Source organism: Odontesthes bonariensis, chromosome 8 (assembly GCF_027942865.1).
Source record: "Odontesthes bonariensis isolate fOdoBon6 chromosome 8, fOdoBon6.hap1, whole genome shotgun sequence".
Lineage (NCBI taxonomy): Eukaryota > Metazoa > Chordata > Actinopteri > Atheriniformes > Atherinopsidae > Odontesthes > Odontesthes bonariensis.
This window is the reverse complement of record NC_134513.1, coordinates 26,878,228-26,905,451: the sequence shown is the minus strand read 5'-3', so window position 1 is coordinate 26,905,451 and position 27,224 is coordinate 26,878,228. Positions and strand designations below refer to the sequence as shown.

Below are 27,224 nucleotides of genomic sequence, written 5' to 3'. Positions count from 1 at the left end.
AGGGTTTTAGAGTTGGTCAACTGTCAACTGTGATGTTGCTGAATGTTACATCATCGTTTCCAGGTTTTTTAATGAGAGATGTTGAGTTTGATTGGAAAATTTATACATAGCAGAGGAGGGTTTCGGTCCATCGACCTCTGGGTTATGGGCCCAGCACGCTTCTGCTGCGCCACTTTGCTATACACCTCAGAAGGGACTCGAACCCACAATCCCTGGCTTAGGAGGCCAGTGCCTTATCCATTAGGCCACTGAGGCACTTCTGCTGCGCCACTCTGCTATACACCTCAGATGGGACTCGAACCCACAATCCCTGGCTTAGGAGGCCAGTGCCTTATCCACGTGACTATTCCAAATAAAAAACACAACTTAAAGAAATCGGGTAAACGATCCTCTAATCCATTTAACAAAAGTGAAAGATTTCAGTCTTTTGACGCAATAATTATTTTTTCTTACTAATATCAGAAAAGTGGACATTGGAGGACACTCATGTCCACACCAAACGAGTTTGAATTAAGAGTGTGTAGAAAGGGTTTCTTAGTCTGTCAAGTGTCAATTTTGATGCTATGAATGTCATATAATGTTTTCCAGGTTCTTTTTTAGTGAGAGATGATAAGTTTGATTTGAAAATTTTTAAATTGCAGAGGATGGTTTCGGTCCATCGACCTCTGGGTTATGGGCCCAGCACGCTTCCGCTGCGCCACTCTGCTACATATCTCAGCTGGGACTGGAACCCACAATCCCTGGCTTAGGAGGCCAGTGCCTTATCCACGTGACTATTCAAAATAAAAAACACAACTTAAAGAAATCGGGTAAACGATCCTCTAATCCATTTAACAAAAGTGAAAGATTTCAGTCTTTTGACACAATAATTCTTTTTTCTGACTCATATCAGAAAAGTGGACATTGGAGGACACTCATGTCCACACCAAACAAGTTCAAATTAAGAGTGTGTAGAAAGGGTTTCAGAGTTGGTCAAGTGTCAATTGTGATGTTGCTGAATGTTACATCATCTTTTCCAGGTTTTTTTAATGAGAGATGTTGATTTGAAAATGTATACATAGCAGAGGATGGTTTCGGTCCATCGACCTCTGGGTTATGGGCCCAGGACGCTTCTGCTGCGCCACTCTGCTACACACCTCAGAAGGGACTCGAACCCACAATCCCTGGCTTAGGAGGCCAGTGCCTTATCCACGTGACTATTCAAAATAAAAAATATAAAAAGAAGTCAGGTAAACGATCCTCTAATCCATTTAACAAAAGTGAAAGATTTCAGTCTTTTGACACAATAATTCTTTTTTCTTACTTATATCAGAAAAGTGGACATTGGAGGACACTCGTGCACACCAAACGAGTTTGAGTTAAGAGTGTGAAGAAAGGGTTTCAGAGTTGGTCAAGTGTCAATTGTGATGTTGCTGAATGTTACATCATCTTTAACAGGTTTTTTTTTAATGAGAGATGTTGAGTTTGATTTGAAAATTTATACATAGCAGAGGATGGCTTCGGTCCATCGACCTCTGGGTTATGGGCCCAGCACGCTTCTGCTGCGCCACTCTGCTACACACCTCAGATGGGACTCGAAACCACAATCCCTGGCTTAGGAGGCCAGTGCATTATCCATTAGGCCACTAAGGCACTTCTGCTGCTCCACTCTGCTATACACCTCAGATGGGACTCGAACCCACAATCCCTGGCTTAGGAGGCCAGTGCCTTATCCACGTGACTATTCCAAATAAAAACACAACTTAAAGAAATCGTGTAAACGATCCTCTAATCCATTTAACAAAAGTGAAAGATTTCAGTCTTTTGACGCAATAATTCTTTTTTCTTACTAATATCAGAAAAGTGGACATTGGAGGACACTCATGTGCACACCAAACGAGTTTGAATTAAGAGTGTGTAGAAAGGCTTTCAGAGTTGGTCAACTGTCATTTGTGATGTTGCTGAATGTTACATCATCTTTTCCAGGTTTTTTTTAATGAGAGATGTTGATTTGAAAAGTTATACATAGCAGAGGATGGTTTCGGTCCATCGACCTCTGGGTTATGGGCCCAGCACGCTTCCGCTGCGCCACTCTGCTACACACCTCAGCTGGGACTCGAACCCACAATCCCTGGCTTAGGAGGCCAGTGCCTTATTCACGTGACTATTCAAAATAAAAAACACAACTTAAAGAAATCGGGTAAACGATCCTCTAATCCATTTAACAAAAGTGAAAGATTTCAGTCTTTTGACACAATAATTCTTTTTTCTGACTTATATCAGAAAAGTTGACATTGGAGGACACTCATGAGCACACCAAACGAGTTCAAATTAAGAGTGTGTAGAAAGGGTTTCAGAGTTGGTCAAGTGTCAATTGTGATGTTGCTGAATGTTAAAACCAGGAGAACAGGTCAGTGCACCGTTACCAAAAGAACGCATCAATGAGGCCCCAGCATTTGAAATTACTGGCGTGGACTTTGCAGGTCCAGTTTATGTGAAACCAGATAACAAAAAAGCATATATTGCTTTATTCACATGCGCTGTAACTCGAGCGGTACATTTAGAACTTGTTTCCGATTTGACTACTGATACATTCATGCTTGCCTTTAAGAGGTTTATTGCCAGACGCGGCATTTGTAGTGTAATTTATTCTGACAATGCCAAAACCTTTAAAAGGGCTGAAAAGGACTTGAAACTAATGTGGACAATGATGAAAGACAAAAAATTACAGGAATTGTTTACTGACAAGAGAATCACTTGGAAATACATCGTCGAGCGAGCCGCTTGGTGGGGTGGCATGTGGGAGCGTTTAGTGAGATCCGTTAAAACTTGTCTACGAAAAGTATTGGGGAGGTCTTATCTTCAATTCGAGGAACTCCAAACACTGATATGTGAAGTTGAGGCTGTGATTAACTCTCGCCCTCTCTCTTACCTGCACACGGATATCAGTGAACCTTCGCCCCTCACACCTGCTCACTTTCTAACTGGACAGAGGATTACTACCATTCCTTCCTATCCCCTAAGCGATTCCAGTTTAAGAAACACGACAGCAACGCAACTCAACAAAAGACTTCGGTACCGACAGAGATTGAGCATTCAATTTTGGAATCGATGGAAAAAGGAGTATTTGATGGAACTTCGTTCTGCACACCATGTGAGTACTGCAGTAAATCCATCTATACAATTTAAAAGTGGAGATGTTGTACTAATCCATGATTCTATTCAACCCAAGCACATGTGGAAAATGGGACAGATTGAGGAGACATTCAGGGGAAGAGACGGAAAAATAAGATCATGTGCTATTCGGATACCTTCGGGAATTGTGATTAGAAGACCTGTACAATTGCTTTACCCTCTAGAAGTGGCTGAACATTGACTTTCAGCAAGTTCATCAGGCCGGAGTATGTTGTGTCCAATTACATGTCACTAATGCTGTTCTCATTCCAGTTTGATTTATTCTCCCGTATGACGCACATGTCCAAATACGGACCTACCTGCTGAAGTGGGCGTGGCCCAATTGGGATTCCCCAGATAAAGAAGCCGTGGACGCGCAGCGCAGGAGCGCGCACACATCAGAGACTTGTTTTTTGCCATTGTTCCCGAAGCCATTCCCCGCGCATTTTGAAATTGTGAAGTTTAATAATAAATAAAACTAAGAAGATAAGAAAAAGACTCTTCTCCTGGAAAACTTATTTTGCACTCTACAAATAAGAGAGAAGTCTAAAGTGTGAAACTTGTGCTTGCTTGGATTCATTCTCCTGATGCGCACAATTGCTTTCATCTAAGGCTAAAATGTTCACAACTTCAGTACAATGCACTATGCATATTAATTTGCCAGTTAGGAAGAGTTCACCACAGTGTTGCAACCTGTACCGTGTGCACTGCTTTTGGGTCCCTGATGGTCTAGTGGCTAGGATTCTGTGCTCTCACCACCGCGGCCCGGGTTCGATTCCCGGTCAGGGAATGAGGAACCCAGGGTTTTGCACTGTTAGTAGCGTAAACCAAAGACATTTATAATGTTGTTTTCCAATGACATGACAAGAATAGAATTTAATCGAGCCCTGTCACAAATTCAATAGGACGTTGGTTTGTAAGGAGTCATCCTATGCGCACTACTTGTTTGAAATAACACTTTACAGCCAGCAGATTTACTGCTTCTCTTTAGAGAAGGACTCGCTTAACTCTTTCCAGCAGCTCTAGGACCATTGTGGCTTTTAAAAACTAAAAGAATGATCAAGTTTTTCTGACACTTTGATGTGTAACACGGTGCTTAATAACATTTTGAGCAGCAAAGACAAATGCTATTTGTCATTAAATGACATGGGCATCCACGAATGATACGGAAAAAGAGAAATTTCATGGTCTATTGTCGGACAAAATGTTTTTGTCCGCGGACTTGGACAATTTGGTGATCTGGCAAGTGCTGGCCGTCCATCCGTCCGTCCGTCTTGGATCGAGTTTGAGGGAGGCCCGTTTTTTGTGTCGTACGGCACTGTGGAATCTAATCTTCCCCACTTGCTTTGTAGAGAAGGAACTTAGAATGCACATGAGAAAACAGACCATCACTTTAACTGAAGAGTCATAGCAAAAAATGCTTCCTTGGTTGAACAGTTGCTAGAATGCATTATCTTGAGACTGTGTTTTCCCTACAAGCCACCCATTGTCTGAGCAGAGGTAGAGATAGCAAGGTACATTTTAAAGCTAATTATACAAGGAGCAGAGAATGCATTGGCCGGGAATTGAACCCGGGTCAACTGCTTGGCAAGCAGCTATTCTCTCCACTATACCACCAATGCCCTGACAGACCCTTATTTAGTCATCTATCAACAGTTTTTCTTGCAGGGCTATGACACACTCACTCTTACTCAGGAATCTTTCTATTTCTCCCTGAAATAAGAGAGAAGTCTAAAGTGTGAAACTTGTGCTTGCTTGGATTCATTCTCCAGATGCGCACAATTGCTTTCATCTAAGGCTGAAAGGTTCACAACTTCAGTACAATGCACTATGCCAATTAATTTGCCAGTTAGGAATGAGTTTACCACAGTCTTGCAACCTGTACCGCGTGCACGGCTTTCGGGTCCCTGATGGTCTAGTGGCTAGGATTCGGAACTCTCACCGCCGCGGCCGGGGTTCGATTCCTGGTCAGAGAATGAGGGAACTAAGTTTTGGCACTGTGAGTAGCGTAAACCAAAGACATTTCTGCTGTTGTTTTCCAATGACATGACAAGAATGTCAATTTAATCGAGCCCTGTCACAAATTCAATAGGACGTTGGTTTGTAAGGAGTCATCCTATGCGCACCACTTTATTTGAAATAACACTTTACAGCCAGCAGATTTACTACTTCTCTTTAGAGAAGGGCTCGCTTAACTCTTTCCAGCAGCTCTAGGACCATTGTGGCTTTTAAAAACTAAAAGAATGATAAAGTTTTTCTGATACTTTGATGTGTAACACGGTGCTTAATAACATTTTGAGCAGCAAAGACAATTGCTATTTGTCATTAAATGACATGGGCATCCACGAATGATACGGAAAAAGAGAAATTTCATGGTCTATTGTCGGACAAAGTGTTTTTGTCCACGGACTTGGAGAATTTGGTGATCTGGCATGGGGGAAATTTTGGGTAAAAAAATTTATATAAATATGAACGAATTTATAAATGTATATAGCCTGGGAATTCCCATGCTGCTTTGCGCTCGATTTCATTCTCACTGCAAAGTCAGCCTGGAAACCACCGCCCTTATTTTTGCCAGAGTTTGGGAACCAATCACAGAACGGGGGGGGCGGCGGCAGCAAGCCGATGACGACGTCCATGCGCTACACCGAAGCTTGTAGAGTGTTAATTCAACATGACAGCGGACACAACGTTACCGTTCAATGCAGCCTTAGAAAGTGTTTCGGAGTAGATTCACCCTAGGGTCATTTGAACCGTGACATCCAGCCAAGTAGCCCACCCGAAGTTTTTCCGATATTGGCTGAACATCAGCTGAGTTACCGAGTTATCCCGAATAGCTTAGTACAAGTGCTAACGGACCCTGGCAGTATCTCCAAAATTACCACACTAAAATCACATGTCATGACACCAAACTTCTACAGTAGTACAAATATGGTCTGTACTGACAAAACGATGCATTTGGAAGTTTGTACATAGTGCAGGAGTTTATTATTATCATCAACACGAGCCTGATAGCTTTTCTGCTGCTAAAGCTACGTCGACGTCACTTCTGGGAGCTTCAAAGTAAGATGAGGGTTGATCTACTACTGTAGACAACAAAGCAAGGCTGCTCAATTTCTCCATTATTAAAATAAATTCACAACTCTACAACATAAAAATTCATGTAGAATATAGCATATAGGCCTACTTTGTTGTCAATTTAAGTAGCTTAGAGCGCAAGTTTACTTTTATTTTCCATTTTTTTCTTCTTCCTCGTCGAATTTCTGTCGTCATCTGGTATAAGTGATACAATTGGCTCTGAATCGCGCGCAAAGCAGCATGGGAAGAACCTGACGTCATTTGATAGACATTCGTAGCGCCCAATAAACGGCTCTAGGCATTCGTAAACCACGCCTCAAATACGAGAAAATGCACACCTAGTTCCCAGACCACCATCTCATCGAGATTGTGGACGCGTCAGCCAGGCTAAAATGTATATATAATTAATATAAATATAAAAAAAATCTTTCCTTACGCATTATACACGCTCCTTGGCAAAATATTTTTCCAAGGGTGACAACAACATTACTGGGCATGTATTGTTGTAATGTTTTAAATACTTGAACGCAGTTTTTCTAGAGAAGATAATTGCTTTGTATTTGGGAGTATCGTCCATTGACTCTTTTGGGCTTTCACATGCGCGAGCATACAAACAACAGGTAAGTGACATGCTGTTTATAAAGTTGTTTTGTAACGTCCCCATGCCAGTAATGTGAGAACCATGCATATGGTTTTGATGGTAAGGCTTGTGACTTTATTGTCGGATGGTTTATAAAGTGGTGTGACGTTTCTGCAGTGTGCAAATTGTTGTTTTATGTGGAAGGTTTAGCACTTGCCCCTTAGCCACCACGTATTAGCCTCGCATGACAGGCTGTGCAAACAGCGCAATATCCGCACAGGGAGCGCAGATTTGCACCTGTCTGTGTCCTACTATCAGTATTTGACAACCTCTAATAATCCCATTGCGCTTCAAATGCCCCGGAGTTCCCCTTTAAGTGCAGTGTAATGCATGACTCAACCTGGAGGCTCCTCTGTCTTTTGTCAAAATTGCACAAGCAAAGTTAAAAAACAACCTTTTTGTCATATTGCTATGAAAGTCACACACAAAACAAAAAAATTTCAAAAAGGCTGAGAGACCTAATGAGGGAACCTTTGAAAAAATTTAACATCAAACCTCTTTCTTTAACAAGTCAGACCAGGAAGTTATTGACTACTTGTTGTGTGCTACTTTACTTGTTACCTACACAGCAGATATCAACCTTATGAAAAACATAAATAAATCGAACACATACTCTAATGAAGGGATGAGAGGTGGTAATGATCGAGGCCACGCCCACAGACAGCTGCAGCAAGTCTCTGTGGCGCAATCGGCCAGCGGGTTCGGCTGTTAACTGAAAGGTTGGTGGTTCGAGCACACCCAGGGGCGAGTGTGTGCACCAACAAATCTACCGGTGAGCAATAGGTTGGGTAGCAAATCAAAAGATGTACTGGTCAATACCTTCGCTCTTTTACGCTAGTCGTCCATTGTTCCGTCAACGCAAGCCGTATCCAACGTATTCAGTTAATTTTCAATGAAATCCGGCCGATCGTTGTCGCCGTGCTCGCAAAGCATGCTGGGATTCTGACACGGCGAGCTGGGGACCTGCGGCACGACAAAAAGTTGGGCTCGCTCGAAGTTTATGCAAATTTGCCACGGCAGACCTAGTGTGTTACCCAATGACAGTAGATCATGTATTTTTTTTCCCTTTGTTTATTCACCACTGAACATTTCGGGTATTGCTCATGTCATTTCTATTGCGGGCAAAATGAACAGCAGCAGTGGCCAGAGTGGCTGTGCTAAAACGATTGTAGGCGAATAAACACACCTAAAACATCAGGTAATTGTGAGCATCTCCACTTTTGCAGTAAAGTAATGACCATCAAGGAATAGAGGTTCAATCCAGTGCATCAAATTCTTTCATGGGTAGAGGTGGAGTAGTGGATTAAACGTTATCAATAATTGTGATAGGCATTCATTTCAACAAAGGAACCAAATCACACCCATGGCCATGTTTTCACAAGATGTCTTGTTCATGTTTCATTTTCAAATCAGAGAAAAGGTGCAGGGACAGGTGATGCAGCGAGAAGGAGATCTCCTGTGTCGCTGCAGCAGCACAATAGCAGCTCTCCTCGCTCGCAGATCCACATCCATGGTGCAATATGAAATAATGTTCCATTGCTGACGATTTATACACATTAATTTCCCTCCGAAACTCCGAAACTTTGGTTGATTAAAATCACAAGTTATTTACTTTCCCCCGGAGCCGTTCTACCGTATGTTCTATCTACAACTTCGTATACACGCCCACTGTAGTAGCAACACGGCGACACTAGGCATCCAATCCGGCGAGTTAAGTTGACGTGACGGAACAGTGGACAACTAGCGTTAGAGATGCCTTGCAATCAGATATTTGTCGTCTTTCAGTTTCTCCTTCCTTTATTATCTACTTAAACTTGTCATGTCAGACACATTTTTCTTCGGTTTTGCCGTTCTCGCCCCCCATAGATGTCACAGGTGGCTGCAGATTAGAAGATCTTATTTCCTACCATCCACTTATTTGATTGCCATGCAATCCATGTGAGCTGGGCAAGTGAGCGTCACATACCTTTAGCAAAGTCTGCAGGACCAATGAATGGGTGTGGGAAAGTGAGCCTAGGCTGACAATACATGCACATTTATGTTTTGCAGGCCTCGTTGGCGCAGTAGGCAGTGCGTCAGTCTCATAATCTGAAGGGTGTGAGTTCGACCCTCACACGGGGCAGTTGTTTTGATGTGGTGTTTATAGTACTTCACCTCAGGTACAGCTGGAAACTTGCTGGGCACAAGTGGCTCCGATTATTCTCTGTTGGAGCTGCAGAAAGCCCACTCGGAAGCTCACTCACTCCAAAGTGTGGAAGGTGTCAAACGCAACTTATGGGACTTCGAACCATCTCTCTTTTAGAAAAGCAAGTTGCACCCTGGCCAAGACCCATGACAAAGGATAGGAAGTTCATCTCGCTGACATAATAGAATACGCTGTGTGACAAAAGCACCTTTGCAGACTCTCCTTCTCTTGACATAGACTGACATGGGACAATTCAGTCAAGTTTATCCCACGTGAAACTACCTCTTTTGCAACTTTCCATAAACTTTCAAAATGAGAATGAAAGCCAGATAAAGAAACTTGTGAGTTGATTGTTTAACCTCTAGTCCAGACAACAGGTCTTTTGAACAAGTAGCTACGTGCTCAACAGGCCATGTCATCACATATTTTAGCAAAGTCTGCAGGACCAACGAATGGGTGTGGGAAAGTGAGCCTAGGCGGACAATACATGCATAATTCTGTTTTGCAGGCCTCGTTGGCGCAGTAGGCAGCGCGTCAGTCTCATAATCTGAAGGTCGTGAGTTCGACCCTCACACGGGGCAGGTGTTTTGATGTGTTTAAAGCACTTCACCTCAGTTACAGCTGGAAACTTGGCTCCGATTGCTCTCTGTTGGAGCTGCAGAAAGCCCACTCGGAAGCTCAGTCACTCCAAAGTGTGGAAGGTGTCAAACACAAGTTATGGGGTTTCGAACCATCTCTTTTTTTTAAAAGCATTGCAATCAGATCTTTGTCGCCTTGTGTCAAACCCGAGTTATGGGGATTCAAACCAACGCTCTTTTAGAGATGCCTTGCAATCAGATCTTTGTCGCCTTTCAGTTTCTCCTTCCTTTATTATCTACTTAAACTTGTCATGTCAGACACATTTTTCTTCGGTTTTGCCGTTCTCGCCCCCCATAGATGTCACAGGTGGCTGCAGATTAGAAGATCTTATTTCCTACCATCCACTTATTTGATTGCCATGCAATCCATGTGAGCTGGGCAAGTGGGCATCACATACCTTTAGCAAAGTCTGCAGGACCAATGAATGGGTGTGGGAAAGTGAGCCTAGGCTGACACTACATGCATATTTATGTTTTGCAGGCCTCTTTGGAGCAGTAGGCAGCGCGTCAGTCTCATAATCTGAAGGGTGTGAGTTCGACCCTCACACGGGGCAGTTGTTTTGATGTGGTGTTTATAGCACTTCACCTCAGTTACAGCTGGAAACTTGCTGGGCACAGGTGTCTCCGATTATTCTCTGTTGGAGCTGCAGAAAGCCCACTCGGAAGCTCAGTCACTCCAAAGTGTGGAAGGTGTCAAACACAACTTATGGGGTTTCGAACCATCTTTTTTTTTTTTTAAAGCATTGCAATCAGATCTTTGTCGCCTTGTGTCAAACCCAAGTTATGGGGATTCGAACCATGTCTCTTTCAGAAAAGCAAGTTGCACCCTGGCCAAGACCCATGACAAAGGACAGGAAGTTCATCACGCTAACATAACGCTGTGTGACAAAAGCACCTTTGCAGACTCTCCTTCTCTTGACATTATTTTTTATTCGGCTTTGCCGTTCTCTCCCCCCATAGGTTAGAAGATCTTATTTCCTACCATCCACTTATTTGATTGCCATGCAATCCATGTGAGCTGGGCAAGTGGCTATCACATACCTTTAGCAAAGTCTGCAGGACCAATGAATGGGTGTGGGAAAGTGAGCCTAGGCTGACAATACATGCACGTTTATGATTTTTAAGCCTCGTTGGCGCTACCTCGCTCAAGTTAGTCTAAATCTCACCTCCAATAGGCTTCGCACTTCTCCATTCTCACATTGAACGGTTTAGCCAATGTCGCACCGACTCACAATGAACCGAGCCTATCAACGCCCGAGCTCACAATGGAACTCGGCCAATCAAGGTGAAGCCCTAACTTGGAGTTAACCTGCCTCCCCTCCCGCTCCCGCTCCCCCTCCTCCAACAAAACCAACAAAAAAACAAATTAAAGATTTTCTTTTCGTTAGGTTAGAGGATTATAAAAGTTAGCCATTACAGAAGAGGGATTTTTTATCGAGCCGTTGTCTCTGCCGACTTAAAAAAACAATCTTACAGTAAGTATCAAGTTATATTGTTTCTTATATATCCCTCCATTCAAACAAACGTCCTATTACAGTTTTTCTCTATTGGTTTGGCTCATTTCTTGAAACAGAAATTACATTCTCAAAACTCTAAGATCATTTGGCATAACACTTTTATAGTTCAGCACAACACCATAGCTAACCTGCAAAAGCACATATCTCTCCCAAAACTGTTCACCCATGCTTCAGACCTGATTTCTTTCCCATGAAAAGAGTCAGTGCCACCCAAATTGCAAAGATCTTTCTCAGTTGCCTAGGCTCATTTCTTGAAACAGACCGGACGTTTTAAACACTCTTTAGTACTTTTTGCAAAACTAAACTGAATGGTTCAGCAAAACACCATGGTTCACCAGCAAAAGCTCATATCTCCCCTAAACAGTTCAGCCATGTGTCAAAATGAAGTTTCTTTCTCATTCAAATAGTCAAACTGTTTAGATGTTTTGTCACTATGGCATAGGACTACCTAACAGAATACAATAGTGTATAAAACTGAAGGAAAAAAGTTTCACAGTAAGAGTAGCCTCAAAGCACACACAATACACTCATACCAACCATTTTTATTCACACAAATACTGTGAAGTACGTAACTTCCATACAGTATAGTATTGTAGAAGGAAAAGAAAAATATACATAGCACACATATACTGTAATATAAACACAAACAAAAAACAAGCAAAATTATGTGGCTATGAATGATGACATGATCTATAATTATGGCCCGAATTTCATCTGGGACAGCACGGTGTCTTCGTGCTCCTCGGCCTTTTCCCCCTATTCAAACACTGCGCATCCTCACTCCTCCTTTTCTTCTTCTTCTTCTTCTTCTTCTGCTGGTGAGAGGAGTGTGAGTGGAAGAGCTGAGAGAAAGGCTAAGTGTAAAGGTGGTTTTTCTACCCTTTATTTGCTATCCTTGTTTTCTCTGTTAAATGTTTCATTAGTTGTGTTAGTTCTGCGTACTTTGTGTAGTCTTCCCCCGGGCTCACCACCCGTGGGAGGGGCCATGGGGGTCGGGTGCAGTGTGAGCTGGGCGGCAGCCGAAGGCGGGGACCTTGGCGGTCTGATCCTCGGCTACTGAAGCTGGCTCTTGGGACGTGGAACGTCACCTCTCTGCTGGGGAAGGAGCCTGAGCTGGTGCGCGAGGCTGAGCGGTTCCGGCTAGATATAGTTGGACTCACCTCGACACATGGCTTGGGCTCCGGAACCAGCCTCCTCGAGAGGGGTTGGACTCTCTTCCACTCTGGAGTTGCCCGTGGTGAGAGGCGTAGAGCAGGTGTGGGCATACTTATTGCCCCCCGGCTGTGCGCCTGTACATTGGGGTTCACCCCGGTAGACGAGAGGGTAGCCTCCCTCCGCCTTAGGGTGGGGGGACGGGTCCTGACTGTTGTTTGTGCTTATGCACCGAACGGCAGTTCAGAGTACCCACCCTTTTTGGAGTCCCTGGAGGAGGCACTGGAGAGTGCTCCTCCGGGAGACTCCCTCGTCCTGCTGGGAGACTTCAATGCTCACGTGGGCAATGACAGTGAGACCTGGAGGGGCGTGATTGGGAGGAACGGCCCCCCCGATCTGAATCAGAGTGGTGTTTTGTTGTTGGACTTCTGTGCTCGTCACGGACTGTCCATAACGAACACCATGTTCAGGCATAAGGGTGTCCACATGTGCACCTGGCACCAGGACACCCTAGGCCTCAGCTCGATGATCGACTTTGTGGTTGTATCGTCAGACTTGCGGCCGTATGTCCTGGACACTCGGGTGAAGAGAGGGGCGGAGCTGTCAACTGATCACCACCTGGTGGTGAGTTGGCTCCGCTGGTGGGGGAGGAAGCCGGTCAGACCTGGCAGGCCTAAACGTATTGTGAGGGTCTGTTGGGAACGGCTGGCGGAATCCCCTGTAAGGAGGAGTTTCAACTCCCACCTCCGGCAGAGCTTCAACCATGTCCCGAGGGAGGTGGGGGACATTGAGCCCGAATGGGACATGTTCCGTGCCTCCATTGTTGAGGCGGCCGACCGGAGCTGTGGCCGTAAGGTGGTTGGTGCCTGTCGTGGCGGCAATCCCCGAACCCGCTGGTGGACACCAGTGGTGAGGGAGGCCGTCAAGCTGAAGAAGGAGTCCTATCGGGCCTTTTTGGCCAGTGGGACTCTGGAAGCAGCTGATGGGTACCGACAGGCCAAGCGGAACGCAGCCTCGGCGGTTGCTGAGGCAAAAACTCGGGCTTGGGAAGAGTTCGGGGAGGCCATGGAGAACGACTTCCGGACGGCCTCGAGGAGATTCTGGTCCGCCATCCGGCGGCTCAGGGGGGGGAAGCGGTGCACCGTCAACACCGTGTATGGTGAGGGCGGGGCTCTGCTGACTTCTACAAGGGACGTCGTGAGTCGGTGGGGGGAATACTTTGAGGGCCTTCTCAATCCTACCGACACGCCTTCCGATGAGGAAGCAGAGTTGGGGGGCTCGGACGTGGGACCTCCCATCTCTGGGGCTGAGGTCGCCGAGGTGGTCAAAAAACTCCTCGGTGGCAAGGCCCCAGGGGTGGATGAGGTCCGTCCTGAGTTCCTCAAGGCTCTGGATGTTGTGGGGCTGTCTTGGTTGACACGCCTCTGCAGAATCGCGTGGACATCGGGGGCAGTGCCTCTGGACTGGCAGATTGGGGTGGTGGTCCCCCTCTTTAAAAAGGGGGACCGGAGGGTGTGTTCCAACTATAGGGGGATCACACTCCTCAGCCTCCCTGGTAAGGTCTATTCGGGGGTACTGGAGAGGAGGATCCGACAGATAGTCGAATCTCGGATTCAGGAGGTGCATTGTGGTTTTCGTCCCGGCCGTGGAACAGTGGACCAGCTCTATACCCTCCGCAGGGTCCTGGAGGGTGCATGGGAGTTCGCCCAACCGGTCTACATGTGTTTTGTGGACTTGGAGAAGGCGTTCGACCGTGTCCCTCGGGGGCTCTTGTGGGGGGTGCTCCGGGAGTATGGAGTGCCGGACTCTTTGATACAGGCTGTTCGGTCCCTGTATGACCGGTGTCAGAGTTTGGTCCGCATTGCCGGCAGTAAGTCGGACATGTTTCCTGTGAGGGTTGGACTCCGTCAGGGCTGCCCTTTGTCACCGATTCTGTTCCTAATTTTTATGGACAGAATTTCTAGGCGCAGCCAGGGCGTTGAGGGGGTCCGGTTTGGCGATCTCAGAATCGGGTCTCTGCTCTTTGCGGACGATGTGGTTCTGTTGGCGTCCTCAGGCTGTGACCTTCAGCTCTCACTGGAGCGGTTCGCAGCCGAATGTGAAGCGGCTGGGATGAGAATCAGCACCTCCAAATCCGAGACCATGGTCTTCGACAGGAAAAGGGTGGAATGCCCTCTCCGGGTCGGGAATGAGATCCTTCCCCAAGTGGAGGAGTTCAAGTATCTCGGGGTCTTGTTCACGAGCGAGGGACGAATGGAGCAGGAGATTGACAGACGGATCGGTGCGGCGTCTGCAGTGATGCGGGCTCTGCACCGGCCCGTCGTGGTGAAGAAGGAGCTGAGCCAGAAGGCGAAGCTCTCGATTTACCGGTCAATCTATGTTCCTACCCTCACCTATGGTCACGAGCTGTGGGTAGTGACCGAAAGAACGAGATCGCGAATACAAGCGGCCGAAATGAGTTTCCTCCGCAGGGTGGCTGGGCTCTCCCTTAGAGATAGGGTGAGAAGCTCGGTCATCCGGGAGAGGCTCGGAGTAGAACCGCTGCTCCTCCGCATCGAGAGGAGTCAGATGAGGTGGCTCGGGCATCTGGTGAGAATGCCTCCTGGACGCCTCCCCGGTGAGGTGTTCCGGGCCCGTCCCACTGGGAGGAGGCCCCGGGGAAGACCCAGGACACGTTGGAGAGACTATGTCTCTCGGCTGGCCTGGGAACGCCTCGGGGTCCCCCCAGAAGAGCTGGAGGAAGTGGCCGGGGACAGGGACGTCTGGGTCTCTTTGCTCAAGCTGCTGCCCCCGCGACCCGATCCCCGGACCAGCGGAAGATGATGGATGGATGGATGGATAGTTGTGTTAGTTCTGCGTACTTTGTGTAGTCTTGTGAGGTTAATTTCGAGGTTTTTTACGCATTTGTTTGGTGCGCTTCCCGGCCGCAATGGCGTCTGGCGGCTTCTCCATGCTGTCCCGGAAGCACGGCATCAGAGTCGGTGCCGGCTCTCCGTGCAGCGTGGAGGAAGTGGCGCTGGCCGTGGGGCAGGTTATCGGGCACGGTTCGGTCACTCCAAAGTGTGGAAGGTGTCAAACACAACTTATGGGGTTTCGAACCATCTTTTTTTTTTTTTAAAGCATTGCAATCAGATCTTTGTCGCCTTGTGTCAAACCCAAGTTATGGGGATTCGAACCATGTCTCTTTCAGAAAAGCAAGTTGCACCCCCTGCCTCCCCTCCCGCTCCCGCTCCCCCTCCTCCAACAAAACCAACAAAAAAACAAATTAAAGATTTTCTTTTCGTTAGGTTAGAGGATTATAAAAGTTAGCCATTACAGAAGAGGGATTTTTTATCGAGCCGTTGTCTCTGCCGACTTAAAAAAACAATCTTACAGTAAGTATCAAGTTATATTGTTTCTTATATATCCCTCCATTCAAACAAACGTCCTATTACAGTTTTTCTCTATTGGTTTGGCTCATTTCTTGAAACAGAAATTACATTCTCAAAACTCTAAGATCATTTGGCATAACACTTTTATAGTTCAGCACAACACCATAGCTAACCTGCAAAAGCACATATCTCTCCCAAAACTGTTCACCCATGCTTCAGACCTGATTTCTTTCCCATGAAAAGAGTCAGTGCCACCCAAATTGCAAAGATCTTTCTCAGTTGCCTAGGCTCATTTCTTGAAACAGACCGGACGTTTTAAACACTCTTTAGTACTTTTTGCAAAACTAAACTGAATGGTTCAGCAAAACACCATGGTTCACCAGCAAAAGCTCATATCTCCCCTAAACAGTTCAGCCATGTGTCAAAATGAAGTTTCTTTCTCATTCAAATAGTCAAACTGTTTAGATGTTTTGTCACTATGGCATAGGACTACCTAACAGAATACAATAGTGTATAAAACTGAAGGAAAAAAGTTTCACAGTAAGAGTAGCCTCAAAGCACACACAATACACTCATACCAACCATTTTTATTCACACAAATACTGTGAAGTACGTAACTTCCATACAGTATAGTATTGTAGAAGGAAAAGAAAAATATACATAGCACACATATACTGTAATATAAACACAAACAAAAAACAAGCAAAATTATGTGGCTATGAATGATGACATGATCTATAATTATGGCCCGAATTTCATCTGGGACAGCACGGTGTCTTCGTGCTCCTCGGCCTTTTCCCCCTATTCAAACACTGCGCATCCTCACTCCTCCTTTTCTTCTTCTTCTTCTTCTTCTTCTGCTGGTGAGAGGAGTGTGAGTGGAAGAGCTGAGAGAAAGGCTAAGTGTAAAGGTGGTTTTTCTACCCTTTATTTGCTATCCTTGTTTTCTCTGTTAAATGTTTCATTAGTTGTGTTAGTTCTGCGTACTTTGTGTAGTCTTCCCCCGGGCTCACCACCCGTGGGAGGGGCCATGGGGGTCGGGTGCAGTGTGAGCTGGGCGGCAGCCGAAGGCGGGGACCTTGGCGGTCTGATCCTCGGCTACTGAAGCTGGCTCTTGGGACGTGGAACGTCACCTCTCTGCTGGGGAAGGAGCCTGAGCTGGTGCGCGAGGCTGAGCGGTTCCGGCTAGATATAGTTGGACTCACCTCGACACATGGCTTGGGCTCCGGAACCAGCCTCCTCGAGAGGGGTTGGACTCTCTTCCACTCTGGAGTTGCCCGTGGTGAGAGGCGTAGAGCAGGTGTGGGCATACTTATTGCCCCCCGGCTGTGCGCCTGTACATTGGGGTTCACCCCGGTAGACGAGAGGGTAGCCTCCCTCCGCCTTAGGGTGGGGGGACGGGTCCTGACTGTTGTTTGTGCTTATGCACCGAACGGCAGTTCAGAGTACCCACCCTTTTTGGAGTCCCTGGAGGAGGCACTGGAGAGTGCTCCTCCGGGAGACTCCCTCGTCCTGCTGGGAGACTTCAATGCTCACGTGGGCAATGACAGTGAGACCTGGAGGGGCGTGATTGGGAGGAACGGCCCCCCCGATCTGAATCAGAGTGGTGTTTTGTTGTTGGACTTCTGTGCTCGTCACGGACTGTCCATAACGAACACCATGTTCAGGCATAAGGGTGTCCACATGTGCACCTGGCACCAGGACACCCTAGGCCTCAGCTCGATGATCGACTTTGTGGTTGTATCGTCAGACTTGCGGCCGTATGTCCTGGACACTCGGGTGAAGAGAGGGGCGGAGCTGTCAACTGATCACCACCTGGTGGTGAGTTGGCTCCGCTGGTGGGGGAGGAAGCCGGTCAGACCTGGCAGGCCTAAACGTATTGTGAGGGTCTGTTGGGAACGGCTGGCGGAATCCCCTGTAAGGAGGAGTTTCAACTCCCACCTCCGGCAGAGCTTCAACCATGTCCCGAGGGAGGTGGGGGACATTGAGCCCGAATGGGACATGTTCCGTGCCTCCATTGTTGAGGCGGCCGACCGGAGCTGTGGCCGTAAGGTGGTTGGTGCCTGTCGTGGCGGCAATCCCCGAACCCGCTGGTGGACACCAGTGGTGAGGGAGGCCGTCAAGCTGAAGAAGGAGTCCTATCGGGCCTTTTTGGCCAGTGGGACTCTGGAAGCAGCTGATGGGTACCGACAGGCCAAGCGGAACGCAGCCTCGGCGGTTGCTGAGGCAAAAACTCGGGCTTGGGAAGAGTTCGGGGAGGCCATGGAGAACGACTTCCGGACGGCCTCGAGGAGATTCTGGTCCGCCATCCGGCGGCTCAGGGGGGGGAAGCGGTGCACCGTCAACACCGTGTATGGTGAGGGCGGGGCTCTGCTGACTTCTACAAGGGACGTCGTGAGTCGGTGGGGGGAATACTTTGAGGGCCTTCTCAATCCTACCGACACGCCTTCCGATGAGGAAGCAGAGTTGGGGGGCTCGGACGTGGGACCTCCCATCTCTGGGGCTGAGGTCGCCGAGGTGGTCAAAAAACTCCTCGGTGGCAAGGCCCCAGGGGTGGATGAGGTCCGTCCTGAGTTCCTCAAGGCTCTGGATGTTGTGGGGCTGTCTTGGTTGACACGCCTCTGCAGAATCGCGTGGACATCGGGGGCAGTGCCTCTGGACTGGCAGATTGGGGTGGTGGTCCCCCTCTTTAAAAAGGGGGACCGGAGGGTGTGTTCCAACTATAGGGGGATCACACTCCTCAGCCTCCCTGGTAAGGTCTATTCGGGGGTACTGGAGAGGAGGATCCGACAGATAGTCGAATCTCGGATTCAGGAGGTGCATTGTGGTTTTCGTCCCGGCCGTGGAACAGTGGACCAGCTCTATACCCTCCGCAGGGTCCTGGAGGGTGCATGGGAGTTCGCCCAACCGGTCTACATGTGTTTTGTGGACTTGGAGAAGGCGTTCGACCGTGTCCCTCGGGGGCTCTTGTGGGGGGTGCTCCGGGAGTATGGAGTGCCGGACTCTTTGATACAGGCTGTTCGGTCCCTGTATGACCGGTGTCAGAGTTTGGTCCGCATTGCCGGCAGTAAGTCGGACATGTTTCCTGTGAGGGTTGGACTCCGTCAGGGCTGCCCTTTGTCACCGATTCTGTTCCTAATTTTTATGGACAGAATTTCTAGGCGCAGCCAGGGCGTTGAGGGGGTCCGGTTTGGCGATCTCAGAATCGGGTCTCTGCTCTTTGCGGACGATGTGGTTCTGTTGGCGTCCTCAGGCTGTGACCTTCAGCTCTCACTGGAGCGGTTCGCAGCCGAATGTGAAGCGGCTGGGATGAGAATCAGCACCTCCAAATCCGAGACCATGGTCTTCGACAGGAAAAGGGTGGAATGCCCTCTCCGGGTCGGGAATGAGATCCTTCCCCAAGTGGAGGAGTTCAAGTATCTCGGGGTCTTGTTCACGAGCGAGGGACGAATGGAGCAGGAGATTGACAGACGGATCGGTGCGGCGTCTGCAGTGATGCGGGCTCTGCACCGGCCCGTCGTGGTGAAGAAGGAGCTGAGCCAGAAGGCGAAGCTCTCGATTTACCGGTCAATCTATGTTCCTACCCTCACCTATGGTCACGAGCTGTGGGTAGTGACCGAAAGAACGAGATCGCGAATACAAGCGGCCGAAATGAGTTTCCTCCGCAGGGTGGCTGGGCTCTCCCTTAGAGATAGGGTGAGAAGCTCGGTCATCCGGGAGAGGCTCGGAGTAGAACCGCTGCTCCTCCGCATCGAGAGGAGTCAGATGAGGTGGCTCGGGCATCTGGTGAGAATGCCTCCTGGACGCCTCCCCGGTGAGGTGTTCCGGGCCCGTCCCACTGGGAGGAGGCCCCGGGGAAGACCCAGGACACGTTGGAGAGACTATGTCTCTCGGCTGGCCTGGGAACGCCTCGGGGTCCCCCCAGAAGAGCTGGAGGAAGTGGCCGGGGACAGGGACGTCTGGGTCTCTTTGCTCAAGCTGCTGCCCCCGCGACCCGATCCCCGGACCAGCGGAAGATGATGGATGGATGGATGGATAGTTGTGTTAGTTCTGCGTACTTTGTGTAGTCTTGTGAGGTTAATTTCGAGGTTTTTTACGCATTTGTTTGGTGCGCTTCCCGGCCGCAATGGCGTCTGGCGGCTTCTCCATGCTGTCCCGGAAGCACGGCATCAGAGTCGGTGCCGGCTCTCCGTGCAGCGTGGAGGAAGTGGCGCTGGCCGTGGGGCAGGTTATCGGGCACGGTTCGGTAAAGTCCGCTGCCCGCATGAACAGTGCGGTGGTTTTATTTCTAGCGAAGGTGGAGCAGGTGCACAGCCTGGTGGAGGCGGGCATCACCAGGGGCGCCGCCAGGCGGGGAAAGGGGATAACGTTTCTAAGGGCCCAGCGGCCTGGGGGGCCCTCGGAGGTAGTGATAATATAATATTAATATTGTTGCCCATTCTTAGAATTTTCTAATGAATTACAACATTTTTAATGGAAAATAAACTAATTAAACACAGTTTTCGATTTCAATAACTTTTCTTTAGTTCTTTGGCATATTGACATTTACTCGGCCCTCCCCCTCTTGCAAAATGGTGCGGTCCAGTTCTGATGGAATTGTAGTTGAACGCATCCGAAATGCAGGCAGGTGTACGGAGCGGCTGTCTGAAACACATGATGGACGGTGAGCTTTGACTGAAATAATCTAGAATGAAGTCGGGTTATCAGAAGCGGAAGGAAAGACGGGAGAAAGACGAGAGGCCCAGTAGAGGCAGGCAACTGGTCACTCAGTTTTTCTCAAAGAAAGGTTAGTTCACTCACTGACTTTGAGCTTTCAAACACTAGATGTTAGCGAATGGTAGGCTAACATATTAATATACATCCAACTTGGATGTATAACTGAAACCTGCATGCTTTAACCTTTTCCTGTATTAACTTATCTTGCATTCATCACTGATACAGAGCCAGGCTCCACATCAGGCAATGTTGCAGCGGCCAGTGACACCACCACTGCTGAAGTGCAGGAGGACAGGACGAGGACCAGCAGTGAAGATGGTGAGAAAGTAGCAAAGAGTACCATGTCACTTTAAAATTGATTCACAATAAGATGTTTCCCTTCTTTTAAGGGTTACACTTTTCCAGCTAAGTATGGAGTCAATTTGATTGCATGCATAACTGTAACTTGCATGCATTTAACTTTTCTATGCATTAACGTCCATGCATCACTAACCTGCATGCTTTAACTAAACTCCATTTGAATCCATGATACAGAACCAAGCCCCTCATCAGGCCATGATGACGACAACAGGGCCAGTGCCAGCAGTGCAGATGACAGCGCAGCACAGAGTAAGGAGCAAGAGCAGGAGGGGGCAGGGTTAATGGACATTTGCCAGTCTGAAAGTGAGGATCTACTTTCAAATGATCCAGGGTTGTGGCCAGTAAAGCTCATGGACAGTGACAGAACTGGTATTGTCAGGAAATTGGCTACTACAGAGTCAAAGCAATTCTGAAGGGAAATCTTTTCCAGAGTACTTGAGGTACACAAAGGCAGCAAATGGCAAGGAAAGAATGTTTTTTACCCATATTGTGCATTTCAGGACGTTTGTGATCATTCAAAGAGGCACCACTGAGAACGCTGTGATGGTGGTAACAGAGCTGAACTTTGACTTTAAGTGCTGGATCAAACATCTGTTGGCCGTACCTCCTCACGCCATATCCTGATCCAGGAACAAGGGCACATGCACATGCACATGCACATGCACATGCACATGCACATGCACATGCACATGCACATGCACATGCACATGCTAAAACAAGGGCACGGATAGAAATGACCTTTGGCCAATTAAATACAGGTTCATTGCTTAAAATTCTCAAGCACCATAGCTGACTTCTGACAGAGCCATCTTAAATTTTATAGTATACTTCATATTTTATACATTTTGTGTTGTGGACAACTTTTCAGGCTCAAGTCTTTTCTTCGTTGAGTTCCAGTGCCTGAAAGGACTCAGTTTCTCCTGACACAGTGAGGGACCTATACAGGGACACATATTTTCTTTGATCCTTATTGTTGTGACTTTTGAGTTAGAACTTCTTTTCATAATTTAGCATTGACACAGTAGCAGTTTAAGTCAGAGCAGGTGTAAGAAGGCTAAATGGACAGAGATGATTTATAACTTTCCACACGTTTAGGTCATGGCACCCCACTGTGAATATAAATGTAAAAAACACATTTCTAACACTTTGCATGAACCGTACAATAATGACAAGTTTGAGTTCAAGTTGTGTTGAATTGTTTAATTATTATTACATGTTTCTCAAGCTGTGGAGAGAAAACAGAATTAAATACAGTTCACAACACGAAATTCTCCTTTATCTGAATTTATACTAACATCCCTCTCCAGTTTCTTGATCTCTTTTATTTTCAGTTTCTTGTGTTCCATATCTAGTTTGCTGCTCTCTTTATTGGACAAACACATTTCTTCAAAGGCTACTTACCACTCTGAAATATTTTCCTGTGCTTTACCTTCACCTGCTGCCAGGTACGCTTTTGGCTGTTAAGATTGCTCCTGTTGAGATGTAACAGTGAAAAAATAATATGTGGGTCACACACTCACGATAATATAGTCACAAAGTATGATGATGCGTGTCGATTATTGGGTTATTAATAAACTGAGCAGGGCCAGTATATTTGTGCTGTACATCTCATACAGAGATAATTCAGCATGCTTTATGTAAACACATTATAACACAAAGAGGAGTGCATAAATACATGAGTACAGTAAAATAAATGTCTAAATATTGAAACTTTCAGAACTTAGGCGTTTAGTCTGTCAGCAGTTAGCCATGCCGTTTCTTCGCTTTTTTGATCGCAGGTGTATTATCATTTCTGGTGATGACACTTTTAAAATCCTCATACAGCTCCATCAGCATTATTTATTCAGCTGCCGAGAAAAATTAGAGCTGTTGTCTTGCTCTCCTTTTCTGCCATCTCCATTGTTCCACCATCCACTCGTCAGGGCTTCTTACGTTCCTCGTGCACTCACACTTAGCTAGGCTATGTAAGCCTCGCTTGGATTAGCCTCGCTGAGATGCAGCTGAAATGTCTTTGTGGAGCATCTTGAGGCTTAATTGGGAGATGGTGCTAGTTCAAGCGACTATTTCTGGCTATAGCCTGGCTTTCTTTAGCTACTTTCGAGGAATACCCCCCCTGGTTGTTGACCAGTGGATTTGTTGGTATACACACTCGTCCCTGGGTGGGCTCGAACCACCAACCTTTCGGTTAACAGCCGAACGCACTGGCTGATTGCGCCACAGAGACTTGCTGTAGCTGTCTGTGGGCGTGGCCTCGATCATTACCACCTCTCATCCCTTCATTAGAGTATGTGTTCAATTTATTTATGTTTGTCATAAGGTTGATATCTGCTGTGTAGGTAACAAGTAAAGTAGCACACAACAAGTAGTCAATAACTTCCTGGTCCGACTTGTTAAAGAAAGAGATTTAATGTCAAATTGTTTCCCAAGTGCCCTCATTCGGTCTCTCAGCCTTTTTGAATTTTTTCTTGTTTGTGTGTGACTTTCATAGCAATATGACAAAAAGGTTGTTTTTTCACTTTGCTTGTGCAATTTTGACAAAAGACAGAGGAGCCTCCAGGTTGAGTCATGAATTACACTGCGCTTAACAGGTCACCCTTGGAGAAATATTTTGCCAAGGAGCGTGTATAATGCGTAAGGAGAGCGTTTTGGCAGCAGAATGTTTACTTTAAGTCACGTAATATGCATAAGTGAGAATGTTCCTGGGTGGGCTTGAACCATCAACCCTTCAGTTAACAGCCAAACGCTCTAACCCATTGCGCCACAGAAACTCTTCCTGGTTTTTGTTGGATGTGGGGGTGGCTTCGAGCTTGACTGCTCCCTCATGGCGGTAGATGCAAGCTTTCTGTATTTTTGCGTGATGAGACTCGAGTGAACTGCTGCTGATCTATGTCAAACTTGAACCGAAAAGTAGGAGGTGCTATACAGCAAGATTACCAGTCACAATACAATTGTAATATGTCTCATCAAACAGCTCAATATGCTTTGGCACCTTAACTCTTGTCAACCAAATGACTTAAAGAATAACTTGTGGGCTCAGAGGGACAAGTTAACCATTACAGCTATCAATTTGCTACCATACCTACAACTGGTTGCTGACTGGTAGATTTGTTGGTACACACACTCGTCCCTGGGTGGGCTCGAACCACCAACCTTTCGGTTAACAGCCGAACGCACTGGCCGATTGCGCCACAGAGACTTGCTGTAGCTGTCTGTGGGCGTGGCCTCGATCATTACCACTTCTCATCCCTTCATTAGAGTATGTGTTCGATTTATTTATGTCTTTCATAAGGTTGATATCTGCTGTGTAGGTAACAAGTAAAGTAGCACACAACAAGTAGTCAATAACTTCCTGGTCCGACTTGTTAAAGAAAGAGATTTAATGTCAAATTGTTTCCCAAGTGCCCTCATTCGGTCTCTCAGCCTTATTGAATTTTTTCTTGTTTGTGTGTGACTTTCATAGCAATATGACAAAAAGGTTGTTTTTTCACTTTGCATGTGCAATTTTGACAAAAGACAGAGGAGCCTCCAGGTTGAGTCATGAATTACACTGCGCTTAACAGGTCACCCTTGGAGAAATATTTTGCCAAGGAGCGTGTATAATACGTAAAGAGAGCGTTTTGGCGGCAGAATGTTTGCTTTAACTCACGTAATACGCATGTGTCAGAACACCCCTGGGTGGGCTTGAACCACCAACCTTTCCGTTAACAGCCGAACGCGCTAACCCATTGCTCCACAGAGACTCTGCCTGGCTTTTGTTGGCAGTGGGTGTGGCTTCGAGCTTGACTGCCCCCTCATGGCGGTAGATGCAAGCGTTCTGTATTTTTACGTGATGAGACTCGAGTGAACTGCTGCTGATCTATGCCAAAGTTGAACCAAAAAGTGGAGGTGCTATACAGCAAGATTACCAGTTACAATACAATTGTAATATCTCTCATCAAACAGCTCAGCATGCTTTGGCACCTTAACTCTTCTCAACCAAATGACTTAAAGGATAACTTGTGGATTCAGTGGGACAAGTTACCCATTACAGATATCGATTTGCTACCAAACCTACAACTGGTTGCTGACCAATAGATTTATTGGTGCACACACTCGTCCCTGGGTGGGCTTGAACCACCAACCTTTCGGTTAACAGCCGAACGCGCTGGCCTATTGCGCCACAGAGACTTGCTGTAGCTGTCTGTGGGCGTGGCCTCGATCATTACCACCTCTCATCCCTTCATTAGAGTATGTGTTCGATTTATTTATGTTTGTCATAAGGTTGATATCTGCTGTGTAGGTAACAAGTAAAGTAGCGCAAAACAAGTAGTCAATAACTTCCTGCTCTGACTTGTTAAAGCTGCGGTCTGCAACTTTTTTTAGTCATATTAGCTTGAACTGTCATGGGATTCTGGAAGGAGAATATTAAATAGTCTGTTTAGGAAAAATAACGAAATCTGTACCTCCCTCTGAAGCCTGTAATTATGCTTGCAAAAACCGAGCGCTCCCGACTGTTTTTAACCAATCAAGTTAGGGTGGAGGAATCCTACCTGTCAATCACAGCTTGTGCACACGCTGCTGAGCGTGAGTCTGCACACAGCCTGTGTGCGCTCACACTGGTGTGAACTTACGTGCACAACCTCGTCCACAGAGGGGGAGGGGTTTGGGGGGGCGATTCGGAGCTTGTTAGAGGTTGGGGGAGGGACCTGAAAGTTGTATCAGTTCGAATTTTCCGACTTTAGACTTAATTTTGAAAACCTGCCGACTGCAGCTTTAAAGAAAGAGATTTAATGTCAAATTTTTTCCCAACTGCCCTCATTTGGTCTCTCAGCCTTTTTGAATTTGCAAACATGTCAACCAAATGACAAAAAGTACAATTGTAATATCTCTCATCAAACAGCTCAGCATGCTTTGGCACTAGAGCTGGGTCAAATAGTCGACGTATTCGACTTATTCGACATCATAAATTCGTCGACATGAATAATTTGCGTTTTATGCGTCGCTAATTTTTATTTTTTTTTGGTTGAAGTCCCCGTTCCAAACGACCTACTAGATGAACTCTCACTCCAGTCCAGCGGTGGCAGTAAATATGCACCAAAGTATCCAATCGGTGTAGACGCCTTAGTTTAAAACGGAAGAAGAAGAATTCATAACGATGGCGGCGGCAAGCAGTAGTTGGAGCACTGAAGAGCATATAGCTAAAAAATCACGCACACGGTCTTCCAAAGTCTGGGAATTTTTCACCCTTAATGCTGCTAACAATGTGGTTGTTTGCAGACTATGCAAATTTAATTTGGCGTACCACAGCAGTACATCAGCGATGCACGAACACTTAAAACGAAAGCACCCTGGAGCTCGTCAGGATGGCAGCAAAACACTGTAAGTTCTGTTAATTTCAAGATCCTCTCTGAATAAACGCTACGTTAGACTGTTGAGTTGTTGTCTAGTTATATTCCCGGCGTAAAATTTACGTCTTTTAATTACGACTAGAACAGGTCCCGTGTTTGCCTAGTGTAAAGCTGTTAGCGCTACCAGTCCCGACATGTTTCTTCTGTGTTATCTATTTGCTAACACCGGACGGTGGATTTTATACTGTCATTATGTAGTTCTAGTCTATCTGTTGACTGTCGAAATTCCACGATCTAGTAGCAACCAGATCCAAGTAGTAAACACGCATTACAAGTTGACAATTTAAATTACATAAATAATTATTTAAGTTGAGCCTCTGAGATGGCTGTAGTATAGCCTACTGTTAGCTAAATGTATCATAATAACAGCAATGATGTGGACGATGCTATATTTTTGATTTGCTGCTGTGAATATTCATGTACTTTATGTTTTTTGCCTTTACAGGAGTAAGCAAAGCAGTGTGGCGGACTTTTTTCATAAAAAGAACCAGGCACCTTGCACACCTCAGGAGGCTAGTGTGTACACAAACAGGATCGTCTCTATGATTGTGAAGGACATGAGGCCCCTTGCGATTGTTGAAGGTGAAGGCTTCCGTGAAATGATTAACACTTTCGACTCAGGATACACCCTTCCATCCAGGCGCCACTTCACTGACTAAATGGAGAAGAAGTATATGGTTACCATGGACAAAGTGAAAAGTGAACTAAAAAAAAGCATTTCCAAACTATCCCTAACAACTGATGCTTGGACCAGTCTGGCCACTGAGGCATATTTAGGTGTCACCTGTCATTTCATTAATGAAAATTGGGAGCTGACCTCGTTTAGCTTAACTACAATGCCGCTTGAGGAGCGCCACACTGCTGAAAATATTGCCTCTTGTGTTGAGATGGTGGCAGATAAATTTGATTTCTCCCTTCGAGATGATGTACTGGCGATTGTACATGATAACGCAGCAAATGTTGTTGCAGCTCTTCACATCCTAGAGGAGAAACATGGGGTAGCATCACATCGTTGTGCCGGCCATAC

At 46.6% G+C, this 27,224-nt stretch overlaps 7 non-coding genes across 7 annotated transcripts; 3 read left to right on the top strand and 4 right to left on the bottom strand.

Moving 5' to 3' along the window:
• Positions 1 to 182: 182 nt before the first annotated feature.
• On the bottom strand, positions 183 to 255 carry trnar-ccu (transfer RNA arginine (anticodon CCU)). Its single transcript has one exon. It is a non-coding gene; the product is annotated as a tRNA-Arg (tRNA).
• Positions 256 to 3,871: 3,616 nt separating this feature from the next.
• trnae-cuc (transfer RNA glutamic acid (anticodon CUC)) lies at positions 3,872 to 3,943 on the top strand. Its single transcript has one exon. It is a non-coding gene; the product is annotated as a tRNA-Glu (tRNA).
• Positions 3,944 to 4,703: 760 nt separating this feature from the next.
• On the bottom strand, positions 4,704 to 4,775 carry trnag-gcc (transfer RNA glycine (anticodon GCC)). The gene has a single exon. It is a non-coding gene; the product is annotated as a tRNA-Gly (tRNA).
• Positions 4,776 to 8,920: 4,145 nt separating this feature from the next.
• trnam-cau (transfer RNA methionine (anticodon CAU)) lies at positions 8,921 to 8,993 on the top strand. Its single transcript has one exon. It is a non-coding gene; the product is annotated as a tRNA-Met (tRNA).
• A 571-nt stretch (positions 8,994 to 9,564) lies between these two features.
• trnam-cau (transfer RNA methionine (anticodon CAU)) lies at positions 9,565 to 9,637 on the top strand. The gene has a single exon. It is a non-coding gene; the product is annotated as a tRNA-Met (tRNA).
• Positions 9,638 to 23,932: 14,295 nt separating this feature from the next.
• trnan-guu (transfer RNA asparagine (anticodon GUU)) lies at positions 23,933 to 24,006 on the bottom strand. The gene has a single exon. It is a non-coding gene; the product is annotated as a tRNA-Asn (tRNA).
• Positions 24,007 to 24,903: 897 nt separating this feature from the next.
• Positions 24,904 to 24,977, bottom strand: trnan-guu (transfer RNA asparagine (anticodon GUU)). Its single transcript has one exon. It is a non-coding gene; the product is annotated as a tRNA-Asn (tRNA).
• Positions 24,978 to 27,224: the final 2,247 nt, after the last annotated feature.